Genomic DNA, 25,436 nt, shown 5'->3' on the forward strand with positions numbered 1-25,436 from the left:
TGTTTCACCCATGAAGGGTGTTAAATGTTTTGACAAGAAGGGAAAATTGTCCCCTAGGTTTACACGACCATTTGAGATATTGGAAAGGCTTACATCAAGCATTGTCCGCTGTGCATAATGTATTTCATGTATTAATGCTAAGTAAGTATATATCAAATCCAACCCATGTCCTGAGTTATGACACCTTAGAACTACAACTAGATTTATCTTATGAGGAATAACCAGTTCAAATTCTCGATAGGAAAGATAAAATTCTGAGGAACAACACCATAACATTGGTTAAGGTACTCAAGAGAAATAGCAAGGTGAAGGAAGCCACATTGGAACTAGAGTCTGACATGAGGATGCATTATCCATAGCTGCTTATTGGAAGCTCAGGTATATAGGCCCATGGTCCCCATACTAGTTGAGACAATACTACTTGTAAGACTCGGTTAATTAATTTTGATTAATCAATTATAATTCTAAAATTAGACTATGTCTAGTTTATGAATTTTCACTAAGCAATGGCTTAATTGTGAAGAAAAGAGATTCTAAGGTTTATTTGCTAATTAAAAGACTTTGTTAAGTATACTTAATAAATATGTTAAATGAAAATATTATTTAATAATTAATTTTAGTTATTAAATAATTAGAATTGGCATTTAAGTGGTTAAATTGGAAAAATTGCATTTTTAAGAAAATAAGATGAAAAATGAGAAAAATGGCAAAATTGCAAAGTGGGGCACACAATCCATGGCCGGCCACTTCGCAAGGGTTTCGCCACTTTATTTTTCCATTATTTTAATGCTAATTGAATCTAACCTAACCCTAAGTGGTTTCCTATAAATAGGTAGGGATGGCTAAAGGGAAAAGATGATGCATCTCATTCCTTCAGTAAAAATTTCAAGCCTCCTTCACTACCCTAGCCGAAACCCTATCTCTATCTTCCTCTCTTCAAAATCGAAGCCTCATAGTGAAAAGAGTGAGTGCCCACACACATCAAGTGGTACTCAATCATAGTGTGTAAGACTGTGAAGAATCCAGTTTCAAGAGAAGGAGATTCGGACTTAGATCTTGGTGATACTCTGCTACAGAAAGGATACAAGGGTTAGAGATCTGAGTGGAAGGAGACATTATATTCCGATGCAGCCACTGTAAGGTTCCTGATACTTTATATGTGTTTATGTCATATCGTTTTAGAAGTTCATGTTTAGGATGTTAATAACATACTTGTTAGTAAATCTAGATCCTGGTAAAATAATTCCAACACAAATCACCATTGAAGACCAAAGTTTGAGCTCTAAAGCTCAAACCTTGACCAAACACATCACCAAGCCACCAAACAGCTCTAAATCAACACAAGCAACATCATTTAAATTTTAGAGCACAATTTCAAACACCCTTCAATATCACAGAACCCTAATCTTGAAATCATGCAAGGAAAACTAACTTAAACTTAAGAAAGAATGTGATAAGTGTGTTTTCTTTAATTTTTGATAAATGAGAGAAAACATAGTTATCTAATACAATAAATTCAAATTACTCAAATAAGCTAAACGTATCTATAGCACTTACGTCTTGGTCATATAGGCTAGCCACTAGCCTATATGAAGACGAAACATATCTATAGCACTTACGTCTTGGTCATATAGGCTAGCCACTAGGCATAGTACATTTAGATCTTTGTGGACTACTGAATGTCAAAGTTAGAGGTGGTTATGAGTACTTTGTCACTTTCATTGACAATTACTCTAGATATGGTCATATTTACCTTATGCATAAGAAATCTGAAACGTTTGAAAATTTTAGGAATTTCTAGCATTGGCTCAAAACCAATTGGGTAAAACCTTAAAGATCTTGCGAACTGATAGGGGTGGAGAATATATGGATATAAAGTTCAAAGATCATTTAATCGAACTTGGCATTTAATCCCAATTGACTGTCCCTTGCACTCCACAGTAAAATGGAGTTGCAGAAAGAAGAAATTGCACGCTTTTGGAAATGGTTAGGTCCATGCTTAGCTACTCAACTCTACCTACGTCCTTGTGGGGATATGCAATTCAGATGGCAACTGACATTTTAAATGTTGTTCCATCTAAATTAGTCCCTAAGACACCTTTAGAATTATGGAATGGTCGTACACCTAGTTTACACAATTACAAAATTTGGGGGTGCTCTGCTCATGTCTTAAGAAAGAAAGATGGCAAACTTGAAAAGCAAACAGAGGTTTGCATGTTTGTTGGAAAGTCTAAGGAGACTAGGGGTGATTATTTTATTGTCGCAAGGATTATAAAGTGTTTGTTTCCACAAACGTCACTTTCCTTGAAGATGACTATATTAAGAATTTCAAACCACAAAGCAAAGTAGTATTGGAGGAAATGCTTTCAGATATAACTCCTTCTAATGTTCCATCCTCTTCTACTCAAGTATAGAATAATCCCACTTCCTCGGTCGAACCTTTGCAAGTTGATACAACCAAGAAATCTACCACTGATATTCCTGTTCAGAAGATCACCGCTCCTCGTCGTAGTGGGAGGGTTTCTACTAAACCATCTCGTTATGGCTTGGATGGTGAAATTAGCATGGTTGTTGGTGATAGTATTGATGACGACCCATTAACCTATAAACATGCAATGGCAAGTTCAGAACAGAAACAATGGTCAGCCGACATGGATTCAGAAATGGATTCCATGAAAAAGAGCAAAGTCTGGGAATATGTAGACGCACCTGATGACTATCGTCCTATTGGATGTAAGTGGGTCTATAAGAAGAAAAGAGGTGCAGGAGGCAAAGTCGAAACTTTTAAAGCTAGACTGGTCGCCAAGGGTTATACCCAAAGAGAAGGCGTGGGCTATGAGGAAACTTTTAGTTCGGTCGCCATGCTCAAATCCATCCGAATTCTTCTCTCCATAGCAGTTGCTTTCGATTATGAAATCTGGCAAATGGATGTAAAGACAGCCTTCATTAACAAAATTCTTGAAGAGACCATCTATATGGAGCAACCAGAAGGCTATGTTCTTCCAGGGTGGCAGAAGAAAGTTTGCAAACTCAATAGGTCCATTTATGGACTTCAGCAAGCTTCTAGCTCCTGGAACAAAAAGTTAGATGAAATCATCAAGACCTACGACTTTCTTTAGAATGAAGATGAACCTTGTGTTTACCAACTCAAGGAAAACCACATGGTAGTCTTCCTAGTCCTTTATGTTGATGACATTTTGATTATCGGCAACAATATCAAGAAAATGACTGAGATCAAGGAATGGCTTGACACTCAATTCAAAATGAAGGATTTGGGTGAAGCTGCATATGTTCTCGGTATTCAGATTTTAGAAACTGGAAGAACAGATCCCTTGCTCTCTCTCAAACAACTTACATAGATAAAGTTTTAGAGAGATTCTCAATGACAAACACCAAAGGGGCAACAATGCCTTCTAGATTTGGTGTCCGTCTATCTAAGGAACAGTGTCCCACTAATCCTCAAGAGATAGAGGACATGAGAAGGGTTCCTGATGCTTTAGCAGTTGGGAGTCTAATGTATGCAATGCTATGCACTAGACCTGACATCTGTTATGCAGTAGGAATTGTGACATTTGTTATCCATTTCAATGTAATCTTTATCATTAAATATCAATAAAGAGACAAAAGTATTTTCATCACTTATTTAATGTGCTATTTGGTTCATGTTATCATTTATATGTTTATTTGATTTATAAATTCATCCAAAACCCTTATCACATTTACGTTCTTGTCTATTGTGTCGTCACCACAGTGGAAAGTAATCAAGATTGTGTGATTAAATATATATTCTTAGATTTATCTGTACATTGGGTTTAACTGATATGATAATCTACAACATAGTTTACTTGCACCTTGGGTAAGTGCTATGTCCTTTCCAGGGCATTGGTTAAAGTAAAACTTGGGTTGGATGCATGGAGTATGCATTGGAAGGGACTGATATTGAACTTGAATCAGATAAGATAAATTTACAGTAATATTTATTCAATTTAATATCACCTAGTTGATCCTAGATCAAATAATCTTAATCCTTCAATTTAATATCACCTAGTTGATCCTAGATCAAATAATCTTAATCCTGACATGGTTAGGTTGGATCTCAAGAGTGTTATAGATGTTCTTTAATTTGTTAGTTAGGCCTACTTTTTGTTCAGGGTGATACGTACATTTTGGGAACATGGTACTGTAATTGAGTGGGAGCGCTAATCATAGATATGGTATCTATAGCTTCTATCAGGATATAGAAGTGAAATGATGATCTCCTTCGAGCTTGGCTAAACAGAGATAAATGGTTAAGTACTCATTTTAGTGATTATGTTAGTTCACTGAAATATCATTTATAGGTGGCTAAGTGTTTTAAGGATAAAATACATTGATAGGCGTAACGGTAAATTAATCCCTATACCATGTAAATCATCTATAGAGGATCATTGGTTATTAGGATTATAACAATGGATAACTAATAGTGTATGTATATCGTGGAAGATATAGAACTTCTATATAACTGAGAGTGCAATTCCAAGTTCTATGGTGGATGCAACAAGGAATTAATAAGTTAGTGAATTGACTTAGTAAATTCTAGATCTGCTTATTGGAAGCTCAGATATATAGGCCCATGGCCCCTATACTAGTTGAGACAATACTACTTGTAAGACTCAGTTAATTGATTTTGATGAATCAATTATAATTGTAAAATTAGACTATGTCTAGTTTATGAATTTTCACTAAGCAAGGCCTTAATTGTGAAGAAAAGAGATTCTAGGGTTTATTTGTTAATTAAGAGACTTTGTTAAGTCTAATTAATAAATATGTTAAATGACAATATTATTTAATAATTAATTTTAGTTATTAAATTATTAGAATTGGCATTTAAGTGGTTAAATTGGAAAAATGGCATTTTTTGAGAAAATAAGATGAAAAATGAGAAAATTGCAAAGTGGGGCCCACAGTCCATGGCCGACCACTTCACAAGGGTTTTGCCACTTTATTTTTCCATTATTTTAATGCTAATTAAATCTAACCTAACCCTAAGTGGTTTTCTATAAATAGGTAGTGATGGCTAAAGGGAAAAGATGATGCATCTCATTCCTTCAGTAAAAATTTCAAGCCTCCTTCACTACCCTAGCCAAACCTATCTCTCTCTTCCTCTCTTCAAAACCGGAGCCTCATAGTGAAAAGAGTGAGTGCCCACACACATCAAGTGGTACTCAATCATAGTGTGTAAGGCTGTGAAGAATCCAGTTTCAAGAGAAGGAGATTCAGACTCAGATCTTGGTGATACGCTGCTACATAAATGATACAAGAATTAGAGATCTTAGTGGAAGGAGACATTATATTCCGCTGCAGCCACTGTAAGGTTCCTGATACTTTATATGTGTTTATTTCATATCATTTTAGAAGTTCATGTTTAGGATGTTAATAACATACTTGTTAGTAAATCTAGATCCTGGTAAAATAATTCCAACACAAATCACCATTGAAGACCAAAGTTTGAGCTCTAAAGCTCAAACCTTGACCAAACACATCACCAAGCCACCAAACAGCTCTAAATCAACACAAGCAACATCATTTAAATTTTAGAGCACAATTTCAAACACCCTTCAATATCACAAAACCCTAATCTTGAAATCATGCAAGGAAAACTAACTTAAACTTAAGAAAGAATGTGATAAGTGTGTTTTCTTTAATTTTTGATAAATGAGAGAAAACATAGTTATCTAATACAATAAATTCAGATTACTCAAATAAATTAAATCACTACAAGAAAAAAAAAATATAATAAATGGCAAACGACCATTTTGTCCTTGCTTAAGCCAAAAGGCAACTTACCACCTAAGGATAATTTGGTAATTTCTAAAATCCCAAATATTCCTGACAATCCCAATGTCTATCCAGGTTGCCCTACTATTACTAAAATACTAGATCAAAAGAAAATGTGATTTTATTGGCCAAGCGTCGCGTTCCAATGTTGTTAGCATAAAATATAAAAAACGTAAAAATTTCATATATAGCATACATAACACACTTGGAATTCAAATAAATCTCCATAAATTCATAAATTATATTTAGAAATCTAATTTCATAATCAAGCCCTAATTATCTGCTAATTTATCATATTAAAATTAAGTGGTCTTTATAAGAATACTGAAGGATAGTGAGTGGAAAATAACTTGGCGGGATCCAAACACCCATTTAGGAGTTCTCAGTGTTAACTTGGGTGCAAGGCTAAGGATCCCACCTTGGTTGACTGCTATGACTTAGGACTACTCAACTCTAGGATGTTTCCTTCTTGCCATGTGTCAAACATTAACGTCCACGTCACTGGGGTCAGTATTTGGGTAAACATAATCTGTAGTCAAAATTGAGCATCTCGATCCATAATCAAAATCACTCTAGATGGAATATTCCCAAAATGTTCTATAATTTTGTAATATATTATTATTATTTTAATGGACCTCCATTCCTATAAATAGGAGGCTCATATAAGATCATTTTTACGATTCTAAAAGGTCTCTATATGGTCAGAGCATATCTCTAGTTTCTCTCTCTAGAATTTGAGATCTCTTCCTTAGCTAATTAACCTAGTGATTCTCATGAGAAATAAAAGCTCTAAGCTCTAAGTAATTCTAATAATTGTTAACATTTATCATGAAATAAGGACATGAAAAAATACAAAACATACATATCTCAATTATATTTCAAGGTTTTTAACTACTTGATATATAGTGTCCCGTTTAGGCAAGATTCTAAGATATCATAAGTTAAATAGAGTGGTCAACTCTTCTAAAATGAACACATTTTAGCAACTTTTTATTCGATCAAAATATAAAACTGACGTTATCCCGTTTAGGCAAGAGTCAAGGTCATTATTTCATGAACTTCTACTATTATTTCATATTAATAAATAATTTCTAAGCAGTCATCTTTAGGGATGAGTCTACTAGAAATTTTTTTATAAAATACTTATCTTTCGAGATTTTATTTTGTCAAATTGTCTAATGGTTGATCATCTATTATGGGGACAACAAAGCGCCTTGAGATCCCATTAGAAACAATAACTATGTAAAACTCACAATGAAGATTGAATATCTTTATTAAAGCTCATTAAAATAAAATTTATTTTCTCTTAAACTATTTTATTTTAATTATGAATGAAAAATATCTAATTTAAGTTGATCTAAAATTAATTTAAAAAAAATCAACTTACTATTTTTCAAAAAAAAAAAATTGAAATTCTAATATATATATAAATATGTATTTTGAAATTTAAAAAACTAAAATAAAATCCTGAAAATAATTCTAATTTAAGTTAATCTAAAATTAATTAAAATTTTCAACTTAAACATAATTTTTTTTCTTAATTAAATATACATAAAATTACTAAGTATCTTTGAATAAAATTCAACTTAAAATAATTTTATTATTTAATTAAATGTCAAAAAATTCAAATTAGTTTAATAGAAAAAAAAATTCATTAAACTAAGTGTATTTTTTTAAATTAATTTCAAAATTATCTATTGAAAAAAAAATTCATCTATGTCAAAATTAATTATGTTGCTATTCAATTTTAAATAGGTTAAACTAGTATAATTCGCCTAATACAATTATTTACATAATGACAATTACGAAGCTCTCTGAGGGGATTTGGATGAGGTTAAGGAGGCTATTGTAGTCATAATTGCTAAAGAGGCCTTAAAGGTAGTAAAGGTCGATGAGCAATGGCTCGCGGATTGGAGGAGACAATTCCCAAAAAGACTAAGCGAGGTTGAGGAAGTCACTATCAGATTCAAGGAGGTAGTGAAGAATGAAGGTGCTCTGGGAGGGAGCACTTCGGGTAGTGGTGAGACACCCTTTCATATTATTAGGGCTCCATACTTCTTAAACTTAGATCATCGTAGATATCCTTGTAGTAAGTATATAGATAAAGTAGATTGCATTGTAAGAAATCCCAATCACTTCGTTCCACTAGTTCACCATCATTTTAGAGTGGATGCATTTAGTAAAATTTACTTCCCAGGCTTCTTTTAGCACGAGAATAACTTAAGTTGGGAAGACATTATTCTTTTTTTAGGGGGAAAGTCAATTATGCTAAAATAAAATAATTTGGATGCTCCCGATGTCTTACATGATAATTTGCTATGAAAATCATATCTTTTACCATGGCCTTGTTTTATGGAAATTTTGTTTATTTTGCGCAGATCAACTAGAAACCTTGAAGATGGGGCTACTAAACAGATTCTTGGGCAACATCCAGTCCAGGTTTGACAAATTTTGGGAGATCGCCAAGAAAGGCAGTGACAAGGGCAAGAAAAGCTAAGAGTTTGTTTGGCTGTGTTTTCAGTTTTTAAAATTGTGTTTTTATAAGTGAGAATAGAAAACAGTTTTTTGTCATTTTTAAAAATTTAATGGTGTTTGGCAAAAAATTTTAAAATCTGTTTTTAGATTTTTTCTTACGAAAAAAAATCAATATTTTAGCACCATACCATGACATTAACCCATCCAGGTCTAGGTTCGGGTATGGTTTTGGGTCTAGGATCCGGGTATGTGAGCAAAATATAAAATATAATATGTTAGACAAAAAAAAAACAGTATTTTTGATGTTTTCTGTTTTCCAGTTTTTTAAAACTCAATTTTTAAAAAACAGTTTTTAAAATTTTTGCCAAACGACTCCTGATAGTTTTTAAACTGTAAAGCCAAACAGCCTCTAAGCTTCTGAGAGCGGATCTCAGTAGCCAGTACCTCCAGCTTTGAATACAGAGGCTACTTCAAGGCACCAAGCACAGATGGCTTGTCTACTTATATCATCAATCTGACTGCACACGTTCTGATCATGCAACCTTTGAGGGAAGTTCCTTTTGAGAACTCTAGAGGGGACAACTCTGATTACGATAAACCAATCGTGATCAATAAGAAATGGCCAGGTTCCTCAAATGATGGGGCAAACAAAAAGGTGAGCGTGGAGACCAAGGAGAAGGTCATACAATCGACAACTTCAAGGAGGCAGGTTGTGGTAGCTCAGTCTTGGAAGAGATTTGATGTATCTGATGGCAAAAGGCTGCCTAGACAAAACACCAAAACTACAAGGGATAGTCAGGATCCTCCTCCTCCACCCCCGACATCAGAGATCATTCCAGCTATTGCTACTCAACTGTCTAGGGAGAGAACTGATTTACCTTCGTTTCCTCTAGCGCCTTTCAACATTCTTATTAGCCCCTTGTCGGTGACAGCATGAGACAATGCTTGCTTGGAGGTTGAGCAGTTCTACCAAAAAAGGTGTAGTATCGAATACAAAGAAAAGAAGAAACTGACCAGTAGTATCTCCACGAGACGTAACGCTGAATTCGCTGATTATGACAAATGGGATTAGCCTTACCCTGCCCTTACAAACAGAGTTGAAATGATAGAGAGGCTCCATCCTCGGGTTGGAATTGATGTATCACCATTTCTAGCTGATGTGTTGGATCAGAGTGCTACTACAAGTTATAGGCTCGGAGCTAACAAGTTTGCCATGATGGCGAGCAGGGATCCAATCTACGTATCAGATGCTATGAGGACCCAGGCCAATGCTATAAGTTTGACTTTCCTTTAATTTTAATAAAGACTTTGCACCTCCCAATGGTTTAATAAATTTGCACTTTACTTTTCAAAGGTGAGCCTAATAGCAGAGAGGAACTACTCCATGGTCAACCTACTAGCCTACAAATTTAATGTGCTGAGGGTGGAACATGAAAATGCTCATCAAAAGAGGGAGGAAGTTGTTAATGCTCTAGGTAAAACCAATACCAAGATGGAGGCTATCATAAAGCAAAGAGTGATTGAATCTTTGCACAGGGCCCTAAATCGCAAAAAGATGGCAACCAACATGGAGAGCGAGCGTGGAGATAAGTATAAGGATTTACATTCTGTCGCTCTCACAAAAGTCAAAGACCTTGAAGCTGATTCGTAGCAGGCAAAGTTGGACATGCAAGAAAAAGACCAAAAGCTTACCATCCTCTCTCGAGAGTATTACAAACATGTTGAAATCATAAATGACAAGTTCATTACGGAAACTACTCTATAGAGAAAGGTTAAGCTGCATTAGGAGTTATAGCAAAAGGTGGAGAAAGGTGAGAAAAAGGCTATCCAAAGGGCTGAGGAGGCTGACACTAAATTGGATTCATTGGGGAAAGCCTATGAAGAGTCCCAAAAGGAGGTCATCCAGTTAGAGGGAGACAAATTAGGCCTAAAGGGACAACACCAGTAGGTAATCCTAATAAAGCAAGAGCAGGAAGCCCAGACCTCCAATGATCTGAAACTGGCCCTTGTCTACTCGATGTACACTATCTGGCAACACAACAAATGTGTAATAGACCTCTTGGATGCTGAAGATAGGGATGATCTAATGCCTCAGATCTCGGCACTGAAGGAAGCAGACAAGGCTAAGGAAGCAACTCAGACTACAAAATGGTCGATCCTAGAACTACCATTACTGTAGGTGACATCTTGGATGACTCTACTCTTTGAGCCTCTGATGTTCCTCTCAACCAACTCTACAATTTTGGATCTCTCATCTGATGCTCAAACTGAAGATAACCAACTGCCAAAGGATCCAGCGTAGCCTTAACCATTCTTGCCTTTTTTCAACAACTTTATCACATATTTTTTTTGTCTTTTAGGGGACAAGGGTCCCACCTTTCATGTGTGTAGAGACAATATTTTATACCCTTGCCGTGGGGTTTTCAAGTACGTAGTACTATTTAATAAACTTCTTAGATATTTTCATTTTAATCTATAGAATTTGCTAAGTTTAATGCTTCCAGCCTTATGAGTTTCTGGTTCCAAAGGCCTGAACCTATAGATTTGAAATGCTTAGACTTACATATTTTTTTTCAACAAATCATTTGCATTCTTTAGAATGTGATTCCAATGGCCTGAACCTTGGTATTAACTTGTTTTGAATAAAAATATTTGAAAGTGTTTTTCTTAAAATATTTTTAAAACTTAAATAATCAATTAACTTGAGCTAATTAATTATTTTAGAATTATACCTTTCTTGTTAATTACTACTTGCTTTCAGGGCTTAAATATTTAATTAAATTAATTTAATTATTACATTTAAGTAGCTTAAATATTTTAATTGCGTTAACCTAAGTTAATCATGAAGCTTGAACTTTTATTTTAAGTTAACCCGAATTGACTGTTCATATGTTAAAATTGATTCCAAGTATAATGAGGTAGTGGCTTTCTTTCGGTTCCCTAAGATTCCTATTTTAGGCGATACTCCCTACTCTTATACTTGGTTAAACGCTAGATTAATTTCAAATATAATAAGGTTGTGGCTTACTTCCAGTTCCCTAGGGTTCAAAATTCAGGCTATACTCCCTACTCTTATACTTGAGGATTTAATTTTTCTATTTCTTACGAAAGAGGTGAAACTATTTATATAACAATATAATATATGCTACCCCCAAGTGATTAATAGTTTAGACTTTTGATCACTTGTTAAATGGTAGAACTTTCAAAGACCGAATATGAAATGAAAACTTCTTCTATTATTTAAAGACTTCATGCCATGAGGCGTGTATGGAAATTATATACTAAAATAAAAAGTAAAGACAAACAAAAAGGAACCTGACCACCCTCAATTTACTGATAGTATCAGCACAGGTGGTCAGCATTCCATGCCCTTGGGGTTCTCGTTCCATCTAGTCGTTTTAAATGATTAGTTTCATCACCAATTTTTTCTAAAACTTCATATGGACCTTCCCAGTTTGGTCCTAAGATCCCCACTCCGAGCTCCTGAGAGGCTAGAAATACTCTTTTCAAAACACGGTCGCTGATTTTGAATTTTTTGCTCTTAACTTTAGAGTTAAAATTTCTGGCAATTTTGTTTTGATACATCTAGAGTTGGACCTGGGACTGCTCTCGAAGCTCCTTAATTAAATCCAAGGATTCAATTTTTCACTGTGGATCCAATTGGGATTACGGTCTCACATCCATAGGTCATGGAGTACAGAGTGTGGCTTGTAGAAGTTCTTTCAGTGGTCTTATAGGCCCAAAGAACTCATTGGAGTTCTTCTGGCCAGTGTGCTTTGCAATCATGAAGCTTCTTTTTTAAGGTAGTCTTTAGAATTTCGTTAATGGTTTCCACTTGTCAGCTTGCTTGAGGTCTGGCCACAGCAGAAAAGCTTTTGATAATTCCATGTTTGTCATAAAAGTCATTGATTTGATCACTATTGAACTACTTTCTATTATCAGACACTATCTTGTCAGCAAGGTCATATCTACACACTATATTCTTAATATACAGTCTAGGGCTTTCTTGGAAGTCACTATGTTCACGGGTTCAACTACCACCCATTTAGTGAAGTAGTCAACAACAACAATGGCGAATTAGACTCCTCCCTTTCTAGTTGGAAGTGATCCCCTAAGTCTATTCCCCATACAACGAAGGGCCAAGGAGTGTTCATGAGGGGTTTTATCCGTTGGTGGGGCTCTTGGAACTTTCGAGTAATATTGGCATTGTTTACATTTATGGGTGTACTCAGTGCAATCCTTCTTCATGGTAGGCCAGAAGTAGCCTTGACAAATGATTTTCTTAGAAAGACTGGGTCCAGATGTGTGATCTCTACAAAATCCTTCATTCATGACAACACTTATCTCTGTTCCAACTATGCACCTTAGAGACGACATTGAAAATCCTCTTCTGTATAGTTTCCCATCGATGATCACGTATTTGGGGGCCTTATACTAGGTCTTCCACGAAGCAGCCCTATCCTTTAGAAGTGTACCTGTTTCTAGATACTTGAATATTGGAGCCATCCAGGAGGTCAAGTGATTGATGTCGAATACCCCAGTGTTTCTGTGTTTGAAGTGATCAGATGTGTGATGGGGACTAGTCTGTATTTCTCTATATCTGAGTCCGTTGCTAATTTTGCCAAACATATCTACAAAAGCATTCTTATCCCTTGGGATTTGCTTCACAGAATAATGCTTAAAATATTACAATAGCTCTTGATTTTTTACTACGTAACTAGCCATATTTTCTCCTTTTGTGTAGTACTTCCCGAATACTTGGTTGACTACAAGCTGTGAATCACTGTAGAGTTCAATGTGTTTGGTGCCAACCTCTTTTTCTAGTTGTAAACCAGCAATAATAGCCTCGTGCTCAGCTTCATTGTTGGAAGCTCCAAACTCGAAATGAAGTGCACTTTCAAGTTGGAGGTTTTGTGGAGATATTAAAATGATTTTGTCTCTAGAACATTTTTTGTTGGATGCTCCGTATACATATATCTTCCAGATTTCTCTCTCCGGGACTGACATTTCAGGATCATCATTTATCCCTATACATTCCACAATAAAGTCAGCTAAGGCTTGACCTTTAATTAAAATTCTGGGTTGATATTGTATATCGAATTGACTCAATTCCATCGCCCACTTCAGGAGTTTTCCTAGCGACTTCAGTTTTTGTAGTACTTAACGAAGAGGGTGGTTGGATAGTACCCTTATGGCGTGAGCCTAAAAGTATGGTCTTAACTTCCGTGAAGCAATTAGTAAGCAAAAGGAAAGCTTCTCAATCATAGGATATCTTGACTCCGTGCACAATAGTCTTTTGCTTACATAATATACTAGAAGTTGTTTCCTTCTTCTCGCACTAAGGTAGCACTTATGGCATGATGTGACATTACCAAGTACAAGAACCACGACTGTCCATCAACTAGTCTAGACAGTATTGGAGTCTTTACTAGATGTTCTTTTAGTTACTAGAAGGTTGTTTCACATTCTGCTGTCCATTCAAATTTATTGTGTCCTCAAAGTATGTTGAAGAACGGTATGCACTTATTCGTTTATTTGGAGACAAATTTGCTAATTGTTGTTATTCTTCCTCTCAACTTCTGGACATCTTTCTATTTTTTGTGTGAAGGCATGTCCAGAAGAGCGTTAATTTTCTTCGGGTTCGCCTCGATTTCTTAAGAACTGACTATGAAACCCAAGAATTTCCATGAAGAAACTCGAAAAGTGCATTTCTTAAGGTTCAACTTCATTTTGTACTCTTAGATCATGTCAAGGCCTCTTCTAAATCTTTGTGATGGCTCTCGAAGGGTTTTGATTTTACCAGCATGTCATTGACGTAAATATCCATATTCTTCTCCAAAATATTCTTGAACAATTTATTCACCATTCGTTGGTAAATGGCTTTGGAATTTTTCAATTTCATTGGCATGACCTTGTAACTGTGGATTCCTTTGTCAGTTTGGAAATTGCTACACTCCTGATCAGCCAAATGTATTTTTATTTGGTTGTAGCCGGAGTACGCATCCATGAACGTTAAGAGTTGATTTTCTGAGGTAGCATCAACCATCTGCTCAATGTGTGGAAGTGGAAAATAGTATTTTGGCCAAGATTAGTTTAGATCTGTGAAATCTATACACATTCTCCATGTCCCATTAGGCTTTGGGACCAGAACCAGATTTGCAAGTCATATGGGATATAGAGCTTCCCTAAGGAAGTCAATGTTTATCAACTTGTGTAACTCTATTTTTATTGCTTCCAACCTCGCTAGATCTAGAGGTCTCTGCTTTTGTCAGACTTGTTCCGCATTGGGATCTATGTTTACTGCATGGCATATAACATGGGGACTAATGCTGGTCATATCAAAATGATTACAGGCTAGCACATCACTATTTTCCTTGAATGTGGAAACAATCTTTTCCCTCACTACTGGAGGCAGGTTCTTCCCTACTCGGATAACCTTGGTGGGATCTCCATCATCTATTAACATGTTCCATGCCAATTCGTAGATCAAGTTCATCTTCTTAGACCACCCCAAGCGTTGGCTAGGAAGATGTTTAGACATTAGAGTTATTTCCTTCCTGGACCATGAGTACAATTCTAGTTGAAACGTTGTAGCAACTTCACGTACTTTTTTGATCTCCTCTAATTGTCCTTATTCTTCCAGTATTGTTGGGGAATTTTAAGCAAAAATGTCAGATGGATGTCAATACTCCAAAATTCATTAAAAATGGTCTTTCCAGAATGGCATTATAAGTAGTAAGGCAATCAACTATTACTAATACAACAATGCTTTCGGGAACTTCCCCATCTATTTTCATCAAAAGTTGTATTTTCCCCATGGGAATCAATGTGCCTCCATTAAAACCTTACATTTGGATTGTGCATGGTAGCAGATTGGCTTCCACCAGACTAATGGCTTGGAAGGCTCCTTTAAAAATGATGTTCACAGAGCTTCTATTATCTATGAGGATTCTGGAAACTCTTTTATTTTCTATTTGAGCCTCTATTACCAAAGAAACATTATGAGGGAAGTGAACATGTCTGGCGTCGTCTTCTGTAAAAGTCAATTGTAAATTCATCATCCTTGGATGTTGGGCAGGTGATTGTACCAAGTGGCAAGCTTTACCTTGATTCAACTCATTAAGGTATCACTTTTATGTATTTTGAGTGCTTTCGGCAGTATGACGTCCACTTAAAATAGTTGCTACATGACCATCTAAGACTTGCAATGCAACTCCTAGAGGGTACGGATTTCCAAGACCGGGGGCTATAGTTATTGCCGCTACTAGAGCGTTTTGTGCCCCTTGAAGAGCTTGTGCATTTGGAGTTTGCATCCTTACCCAATTTGTTAAATGTTCGCTCCATACTAATCCCTCAATTTTATCTTTTAAATAGTCACATTCGTTTATGGTGTGATTAATATCACCATGATATTTGCACTTTTTGCTCAGATCTCTTGTTTATTTTCTTCCTTTGTACAATTGCGAAGGCTTCCTGTAGTGTACCGTGTTACAGGTTGCCTTGTATACATTTTCTTGAATATCTATGAGACTTGTGTACTCGGTGTATCTTGATTCTTGGGTTTTTCCCTTCTTTGCAAACTCACTCTAATTTGGACCCTTTGAACTTCTTTTACTCCGTTAATGGGTTCAATTGGAATCTAGAACTTCCACTTTTTGGTTCATTTGTTTAGAAGCAGTACTATATCTGGTTTATGCAGCTCTGAACCCAGAATAACTAGCTTGTGCAGCTGGCTGCACAAAAGTAGTTGGCAATATACCATGGGAGTAGTAAAAGCAGTTGGGGGAGGGTAAATGGATGGAGTTTTCATCTATAAAGGCTAGGCATTTATTACATCAGTGGAAGGTGTTGGGACTACTCCATATGCTTGAGCGTAAGCATCTTCTATATCTATAAATCCTTTAGCTCTTACTAAGAACACACTCAATGTATCAGCCCTTTGTAAGTCCTGATGTTAGGGCCACCATTTTCATATCATCGGTGATCTTCGTTTTAGCAGCCACATCCATCATGCATTGAATAAAGTTTTTCAAGCTTTCTCCTTATTGTTGCTTGACACTAGTCAAGGAGCTAGGTTCCAAATCATAGTCCTTGGCTACTATAAATTACTTTCTAAACATTACTTGTAGGTCTCTCCAGTTGTGGATCAATCATAGAGATAACCTCTTCCATCAGTCCTCCACAAACTTGCTTAGTGCTAATGATAAACATAAACTTTAGACAAATGGAACATGGGGTCCGTAAGTCCTTCATATAGCTCTATCTATGGCATTCAAAAATGCTCCGGTAGTGGTGCATCAATGATTCCTTTCACACATGGCTTCATATCTTCTTCCTCACAATCTGATACAACCCCACTTTGGTTTTTAGAAATTGTTTCTGTGATTTTCATCAACTCCTCCACCTTACATTCCAGGCGTTGAGTCTTATCACTTGAAGATTCTCTTCCGCAAACATGATTGTTGGTGTGGTTTCTCAAATCATTCTCGCGAGGTCTTGCTTTTTCTGCTTTGGATCTTTCCTTCTTAGCATTCAATCTTCTTCGGAGATAATTCGTGGAAAGGCTTCTGCTACTAAGGTCTGACACCGGATGTACTTTGTCAACATCCTCAGCGTGGTTACTGAAATCACTGGGAGCAGGCTCACCATTCATTGAGGTGCGGTTTCCTTTGCACTTCTGTTGAGGTTGGTCAACAGCTTTAGACTTTTTATGCTGCTTGGTGGAATGAGTCTTTTTTAGTTCTTCAACAATGATTCCTTTGCCTTTGTCTTCACAAACGCTTGAAGTTCCAAGATTTTTTGGATGTGCTTTCTTTGGGACATCAGTTATTGGAGATACTTGTACGTTAGGAGCTATCTTAGTCAGGGCAATCATTACGGCCTATATTCTAGTCATCTTCATGAGTAATAACTCGTTGAATTGATCTTGCCGAGTTAACTTGCTTTCGGCCAGTTGAAGTTGTCTTGCCATGATTACCACGGGGTCTAACTCATCAGGTTGGCTCTTCTCCCCAACATCATCATTAGCAGCCTTTTCCTAAAGGTCATCTTCTTGCATATCCTCCGGTACTTTCTCAGCATTAACTTCACCATTCTCAAACCTAGTTTCTGTAGATTTTGTGTCTTTAATGATAAGATCTTCTCGATTCTGATCTTTGTCCCATCAACCTTTTTGATGACTATTCACCTTTTGGGGATCACTAGAGTCTCCAAATTTGGTGCCAAGACAAGTGGAACAAAGACAAAACTTTGTTCGGGTGAGGGCCTTGATTACTAGAACATAATCTACAAGTGGTCTCACTGCTTCCTTCAACTCTTAATGGAAGCACCAAAATATTTATTGAGATTTTCAAAAGCATAATATAAATGATAAGAACTGAAGAAATAAATAATTAAAATAGAAAAAGTAAAAAAGAGACAAACAGTTTTTTACGTGGTTGGGGTGTTAATTCGCCTAAGTCCACGAGTGAGTATTATTCAGTAGTTCTTTAGCTTGAAAAAGCCTTTAGGAATACAAAGAATATATGTTCTTAAGTTTTCCTGAGAAAAGTTTGCAAGAGAATTCAACCCTTAATCCATATGATTCCATGAGAATTTGTAGTAGTTTTAGAATTACATTCAGTTTCCCTTTTCCCTCTATTGGGGGGTTTACAGTAAATAGTACACTTGTGTCGTCTCATGAAGTTCAACCCACAAAGGAAAGGATCTACTGACTAGGTGGATTGGATTAAGCTTGATTTGGTCAACACCATGTGCTTTGATTGTGGGCAATTAATCTGTGAATTAATTGCTTGATGCTCATTATAGGAAGTTTCCCCATTTAACCTGATACTATACTCGGTTGCGATCTGTCAGCTATAATTTCCTTATTTATGCGTAGGAATCAAAAGGGAAATTGGAAGAGTCTTCTAGGAACACGCTGTCTCATCCTTCCGATATCATCGTATCGAACATCCTTTCGGGAATAGTTTACCGAAGGCAGAAGGTTTTATGATTGCAGAGCTGAATGCATTCTTGGAAGGACTTATCCAAATGGGCTTGGCCCACTTTACCTTTGTTGAGGGACCCACTGATGAGCCTTGGATGCTGACCTGGACTCCACGTGTCCATTGCCAAAAATGTAGATAACAGTCATTCAGGTTCAATTTTTCTCGATGGACCCGAGGGAAGTACTCATACTTTCGGCCATCAGGGCCACAGAAAAGTAACGACGCAATTCACCTCTTTCATCTCGAAAGTACTTCTGAGTTTAAAGTGGCTCATTTGTCCTTACCCACTAGATTTTGTAGCCTCTAGTTTTGAAGTAGCGTCTCCTACTACTTCGTTCAGCTTGAGTAGCATGTCCATTTCCCCTTGTAGGGTCTCGTGGCCTGGTTTCTTGAGAACATTGAGGAGAACTTAGTGGAGGAGTCTTGTTGGTTCTCTCATTGTTGTAAGGTCATTCAACATCAGCGGGAGAGCCCATTGGTTGGTGCTCTCGAGCTTGAGTCCTCTCGGGCTCTTGCTCGAAGATACCTTCCCTCTGGGAGGTCTCCACACCTAGTGTTTGCCTAGTGCCTGCTCAGTCACCAAGTGCAGTATTGGTGTTATGAGAATTAAGGATTTTGTCTTAAGCATTAGTTCCCACGTGACTAGCTTGTCAAAGGGGTGTCTCCCTCACAAACTCAGAAAGACCTCTTCGGGAAGTAGTTCCTCGATTAGAGCAATATGCTTCTCTAATCCGTTGAGATAGGTTAGCTCTTCGTTGTTCCTATTCAATGCGTTGGCTTTCAATATTCTTCGAGTTTTCCATGAACCAGTGTTGAAACTATTCATGTTGCTTATCGAGACAGTCTCCCAGCTGTTGTTGCAAGTAAGCCATAGTCTGGTTGAGATGAGCAACCAGAGGATCAACCTCCTCCAGGTCATCTATCTCCACATGTGGCTCCTTAGGTGGGATCTGGTCATTTGTGACAGTACGAGGAGTAATTATGGTGGCCTTGGAGGACGAATTGAGGAGCTGGTTTGGAGGCCTACTCCTGGCACCTGCGGCACCGAAGTAGTCTCGGTTCCAACCTATTCAATTGGCGTGCTCCAGTTGTTTAGCAAGCTGCTGGAGTCTATCTATCAACACTTGTAGAACGTGTTGCAACTATCTTGTTTAGTAACTTTCTTGAGCTATGGCTCAAAATGAAAGCACCGAAATATTGACTCAAAAATTTGGACTAGACTTTTAAGACAAAGTCGCTCATTAGATTAGTGAGAATAAGAAAAGTAGTTAAGTAATATAAAGAGACACATCCAATATATAATAGTTTACCTCCTATATTGTGATAGTAATGGGGCTACATCTACTTTGAGTTTTTATTTCTCACATGATGGTAATTATAGCAATAGAATAATTACCAGAAACTACAAACTCTACAGAGAGAAAGTCTAGATAGAGAAGCTCTAACCTTGTGGATGGTTTTCTGAATTTGAAAAATGAGTTAAGGGAGCTCTCATCTTATAGGTGAAGGAGGCCCACAAAAATAGGAGAAAAATACAAATAATTTATTTCCACCGTTGATGATGATGATCTAACGATGAAAATTATCTTTTGGTAGTGATAGCCAATTTGTGGTGCCCGACGGGTCTCGTTGTGGGTTACCCAGAGCTTATTTTTATAACTCCCTTGGGGGTAAATTTTGAGAACGATATCTTCGTAATTTATACTGGGGTGTGAGAAATGAATTGATAGATCATTTAAATAGCTTCAAAACATAAGTTGAATCGCATCAACCGAATAAAAATTGAGTGAGTTATTGCCATTTTACTGAAAGTTTTTTAGGTCCTAGTACCCAGGTTGACATCTGATGTCAACCTGGATGCTAGATAAGTGTAAAAACGTTCAAGGGATGTCCTTTAAGATTTCTAAGTGATAGTTTGATACCACTTAGTCAATTTATATGTTCTAACAAAGCTTGTCACCAATTCTTGGAGATGTTGCTATTTTGCCGAAATGGGAGACTCAAAATTCTTCATTTCCTGGTGTGCTGGAAATGAGAAATGCAATGTTGTGAACTTGATTTCTCTGACTTCATAGATCATTGTATTTGTGAAAAACTTGATGGACGGTCGAAACAACATTAGATTCGGATAAGTAGAACCCAGGAAACTAGGCCATTTGTTGACCTGGGGGTTGGGCTCTTTCCACTAAGCTCCCTGGATTCTTTTTTTTATACTTCCAAGGCTTCTGAACTTGAGGATGGTGTCTCCCCCCCATTTTTGAAAATTTTAAACTCAATGGTCGGATCAGATTTGGCATTTGAGCAATTAAAGGGAGCATCCCATGTTGCTTGTCAACCAGGGCGCTGGGCCTAGCCCTAGGTCAACTTGGGCGCTGGGCCCTGTTTCTTGGGACTCAGGTTTATGTTTTTCTCCCTAAGTTTACTTGAATTTTCGTTATTTCTGATCACAAAAGAAAATGCCTAGAACACTTTTTGCTAAACTTGATCGAAAACAACCCAGGCTGACAAAATGTGAACCTGGGCGCTGGGACCCAATTTGGTCCCTTCGGAAATTCTGTTTGGTCCCTAAAAATAGTTGAATCTCAATATTTTCTAAAGAAAGAGAAGATGTTAAAAATAATTCTTGAAAGAACTCCATTTTAAATAGCCTAGGTTGACAAAATGCCAACTTGGTGCAAGTTAGTCCAAAGTGTCAACTTAGATGCTGGACCCTATTAGTTGTGCTCATGAATTGTTGTTTTTCCTCTGGAAGGACCTATTTCCTCATTTTTCATGAAGACAGATTCAATTCACAAGTTGAATCTCCGATTGGACACTTGGAAGGTGCCCAGATTGACAGATTGTCAACTTGGGCACTGGGTGCTTGAGGCCACGGGGCCCTGGGTCCTTAAAAACCAACTTGATCTGATTCTTATTTCGATGACTCAAATATGTCTGTGGTATGTCTAGTTGATGTACTAATTCAATTAAGGACCACTTTTCACTAAGACGGTCCCAAAAACTAAAACCCTATGTGCTCAGGTTGGCTTTGGGTTGCATGTTCATGTAATTTCAGCTCTCGTGACTTGGATTAGGTTACTTCATCTCTTCATGGTACAGAATTCTGAAATATAGTGGGTTGGATTCAAGTTATTGAAGTCCAAACTTCCATCCCGGAGATCCTGGAGTGAACCCGGGTGCAGGGCTAGGGTCCCCTCCCATGTTTACTACTATGACTCAAGTCTGCTCAACTCTGTAATGGCATCCTTCATGCCACGTGTCAAACATTGATGTCCACATCACCAGGGAAATTTTCTGAGTTAACACTACCCAAGGATAACTGTCTAAAGGCCCTACGTCTTTAGAAGAAGACTCACTAGAGCTGCCCTCAGTCACTACAGCCTTGCCTTTGCCTTTGCCTATTGGCGTAGGCTGAGCAGGTCTCACTAAATTTTGTCCCTCATGCATAATCAGAACTGGGGCATCACTAATAGTGCCACCTCGTGCCAGACACCTTGGAAGGGCTTAGTCCCTCCTAGTTTCTATTTGAGCAATATCAGCCAAAGAGACCTCATCGTCAAACCTGCTATTTTCCTTCTCGGTCGCAGGCCTTTTCCCCTTGGTTTTCTTCTTCTCAACAAGAGTGTTGTTTGGTTCCTCATGAGGATTGTTTGGGGCCTCAACACTCTCACCAAAAGGGTACAAGCCATACTCTTCTCATAGGCCAACCTACAAATATTACGTCGGGCAACAGAAAGAGATAGAATGTGGTTGGCCCTGTCCTTTAGCTTTAATGTGGGGATTAGCCGACTATAAGTAGGGACTTAATAAAAAAACTAGCAGACACCTTTTATGTCATAAGCCATGAAGTAACTTTTGGTGTAACCCCCAATCTTTGACATGGTTGCGTCATTGGTCTTCCTTTCAAACCATTGGTAACCCTACTGGCTAAAATAGAAGTAACGAGTCCTTTTCTGGCCCAGGCTAGATTTCAGCTCAAAGTAATAGTTCACCTTGAAAGGCAAAGGCTACAGCCTACCTAGTTCGGCATACAGGACAAAGAGCACTAAGAGGTATTTTATGCCCTTCAGCGTGATTTGAGTTGGACAAAACTTGAAGAAGTTAGCTATGTCCCTTAAGTATAGATGCAAAGGAAGAACTGCCCATTGCTTAGTGTCATAGGCTCACCTTTTTCAGGCAGCGGAACGCCCGAGTGGCATCTTGACTTGTTTAAGCGAAGGTCAGCCTTCTAACTATCCGAGTAACAATGGAGTAATTTTTTGTGCAACCATGTGTCTCATGCATACTTCCGTCTCTCAAAAAACTCCCATCGAGTCTTGCTCACAAGCATCCATGACTGCATCCATGCATCGAGGCTCTCTCGTCCAGATACTCGCACTGTCCATAGGTTCCCAATATGATAAGGCAAATCTACTATCTCTCATCGGCATATGCTCTCTGAACCATTTGGCTTACAGTGTCCCATACAACCCTAGTGTTCCAATAAACACAAAGCACGCCCATGACATGCTGCAAACTAGCTCAGTCTTAATCTCAGCCAATGCCCATGCATAATATCTATTTGCAGCTTGCAGTTGTAACAGAAGTCTTTACACTGAACAAGCCATCTATCAATTAGTGTTTCCCTCTAGATTCAAAGACCAAAACTGAACAAGTACCCTAATTCTTCATTCATATGAATTAGTGGGTTCTGGTACTTTAACTTAGGAAGAACTTCTCTCTTAAGGGAATACCTTTCAAGGTATAGCTCGCAAGCTAACCGCATACTAGCATACGGTCCCTCCATTCCAAATGTCCCTTTGATGAAGATGTTGAACTAATGCCTCGGCCATTTTGACTCTTCACTCCTTGACATTTCTATGTTGCCTTAGTACCTTAGTCCTGTCGACTTTCACCTTAGGCCAACATTGCCATGGTATTATCTTAATATGTGAGTCCTACTGAATTTCATCCTAGATAACTAGCACTGCCCGTGTCTCGAGTCTTATTGGCTTTACATCCAGAACAATAACTCATCTCCATGATACTCATTTCAATGCTTGTAATGAATACCTACTCTATTGAGTGAACCGTGAGGGTCTCTCCTCCTCTTCATCTGTTGGCATCCTCAACATGATGCCCACACGTGAATGCCTGACAGCCTAACTCTTCATGACACCATGCCATCTATAAGTGCATCCCGCAGGATGTGACTCTCAAGTCAACTATCTTAAATAGCACCCTTATCGATTTCTATATGCATCCACTTTCCACTCAACCATCCAACTGATTGGCACGAGCATTACGCCCATGTAGCTCCCTTGATGCACTAAGTTACAATGATGCAACCCTCTGGCCTTCATATAAAACTCTATCACCCCTCTTGACCTTTGCAGGCTCACATGACTATTAAGTCTCACTGGCACAGCCCTCTGGCCTACACTCAAACTCTAGCACCATCTTAATGTTTGCGCTCAGTCTTCTTGGCCCTGTTGGCTTCTTTGATGCATTCATTCCACAACTTCATATCTCTATCAATGCCTTTGTGTGATTTATGCCCACTGGGACTTTTACAAGCCAACACAACTCGCTCGACTATATCAGAGCTTCTCATCTAGATCAAATAAAATTCACATGCAAATGCCTCAAAGTACGATGATCCTCTAGCGGTCGCGACATTTTCCCCCTTGGTCTCCATGTGCATCCCTCTTCACATGCATGTAGTAACTAAAGCATTCCATGTCTATCCCAATTTGAACCATCTCAGTCATCGACTCTCGACCACTATCTTGACTAACATGAATCTGAAGGCCCCTGCAATACTTCCACACCCATGACAACATGCTTCTTTTTCAACAAAAGCACCTTTTATGGCTTACAATGTCACTTAAGAAAACTTTGCCTAGTGTACCAAACATACAGTATGGACTACCCAATCAAACCTTGTACTATGCCAACAAGTTTCAAACAGTTTGTTGCACCTCGCTACAATGGGCTAATTTTTTGTGCGACCGTGTGCCTTGTGCACACTTCTGTCTCTCGAACAACTCCCGTTGAGTCATGCTCGAAAGCATCCATGAGTGCATCCATGCATCGAGGCTCTCTAGTCAAGATACTTGCACTGTACATAGGTTCATGTTCCCATTATGATAAGGCAAATCCCAACATCGTCGCTCACCTAGTCACTTGTGACTAAGGTAGCAAGTATGGCAAGATGCCAACACTAAGCTGACGTGCCAACGCTTCTAATCATGCCCCTATTCCATACTATCCAAACAGTCTCCCTCATCACCTAAGGACTCCCATATGTCCATGGTCCAATCCTCAAGGCACCATGCCTCCATGCATGTTGGTAGGCCCTCGAGACAAACCACCAAACTAGTAGCATACGTTAGACCTCTGGCTTTTTCAAGCATGGTGCATCCGTCTCATGCATGTATGCAAACCAAATAGCCTAAAGACAGTGTATCATTAACCGAGCAACCTTTATTTGAGAGGCCAAGAACCGACCAGCTTGAAATTGGTTCCCCAAGAATCGGCCATCCTAAAAGTTGTTCCATAAGAACCGGACAGAGTTTCTATATGGATCTAAATAATTGGACAAGGTCTCTAACAGACCCAAAGTATCGGACAGGTTCCCTTATCAAATCAAATAGTCCTATTTATACATTTAAAGCTCAGTTTCTTCATGTTCTTTGAACCCTAATGTTTAAAATGGCAAAACGAAGTGCAAGATTCAATCTTTTTCATCAAAAAGTTGTGCATTCTACATCCTAAAGTTATTGCACAAATCATAGTGTATAAAGACTACTCTAAAGCATGAAAATCAAGAATTTCAAAAGCTTGAAACTCAACAATAGAAGAACTCAAAAAACTTGAAAAAGAAAAGAGAAATTTATGATTCGCCCACTATGAAGACTTTGTGAGAGTAGCACGATTCTGCTCGACAATGGCGATCCTCCAGCAAGTAGCAATAAGGCTCCTCGAAGGATTCTTGGATCGTGGGGGCTTTGGGTTTGAGAGGTTTGAAGTTATGTGAGTTTTAAGTTTTAAATAAAGGTTGAGAGAGTTTTCTAAATTCAAGGAAGTTGAAAAGTGAAAAATGAGAAGAGAGGAAGTGAGATACTTATATATGTTTTGGGAAATTATTTTTCCCCCAAAAAACATAATGGGGAT

Source organism: Cannabis sativa, chromosome 2 (genome assembly GCF_029168945.1).
Source record: "Cannabis sativa cultivar Pink pepper isolate KNU-18-1 chromosome 2, ASM2916894v1, whole genome shotgun sequence".
NCBI classification, from domain to species: domain Eukaryota; kingdom Viridiplantae; phylum Streptophyta; class Magnoliopsida; order Rosales; family Cannabaceae; genus Cannabis; species Cannabis sativa.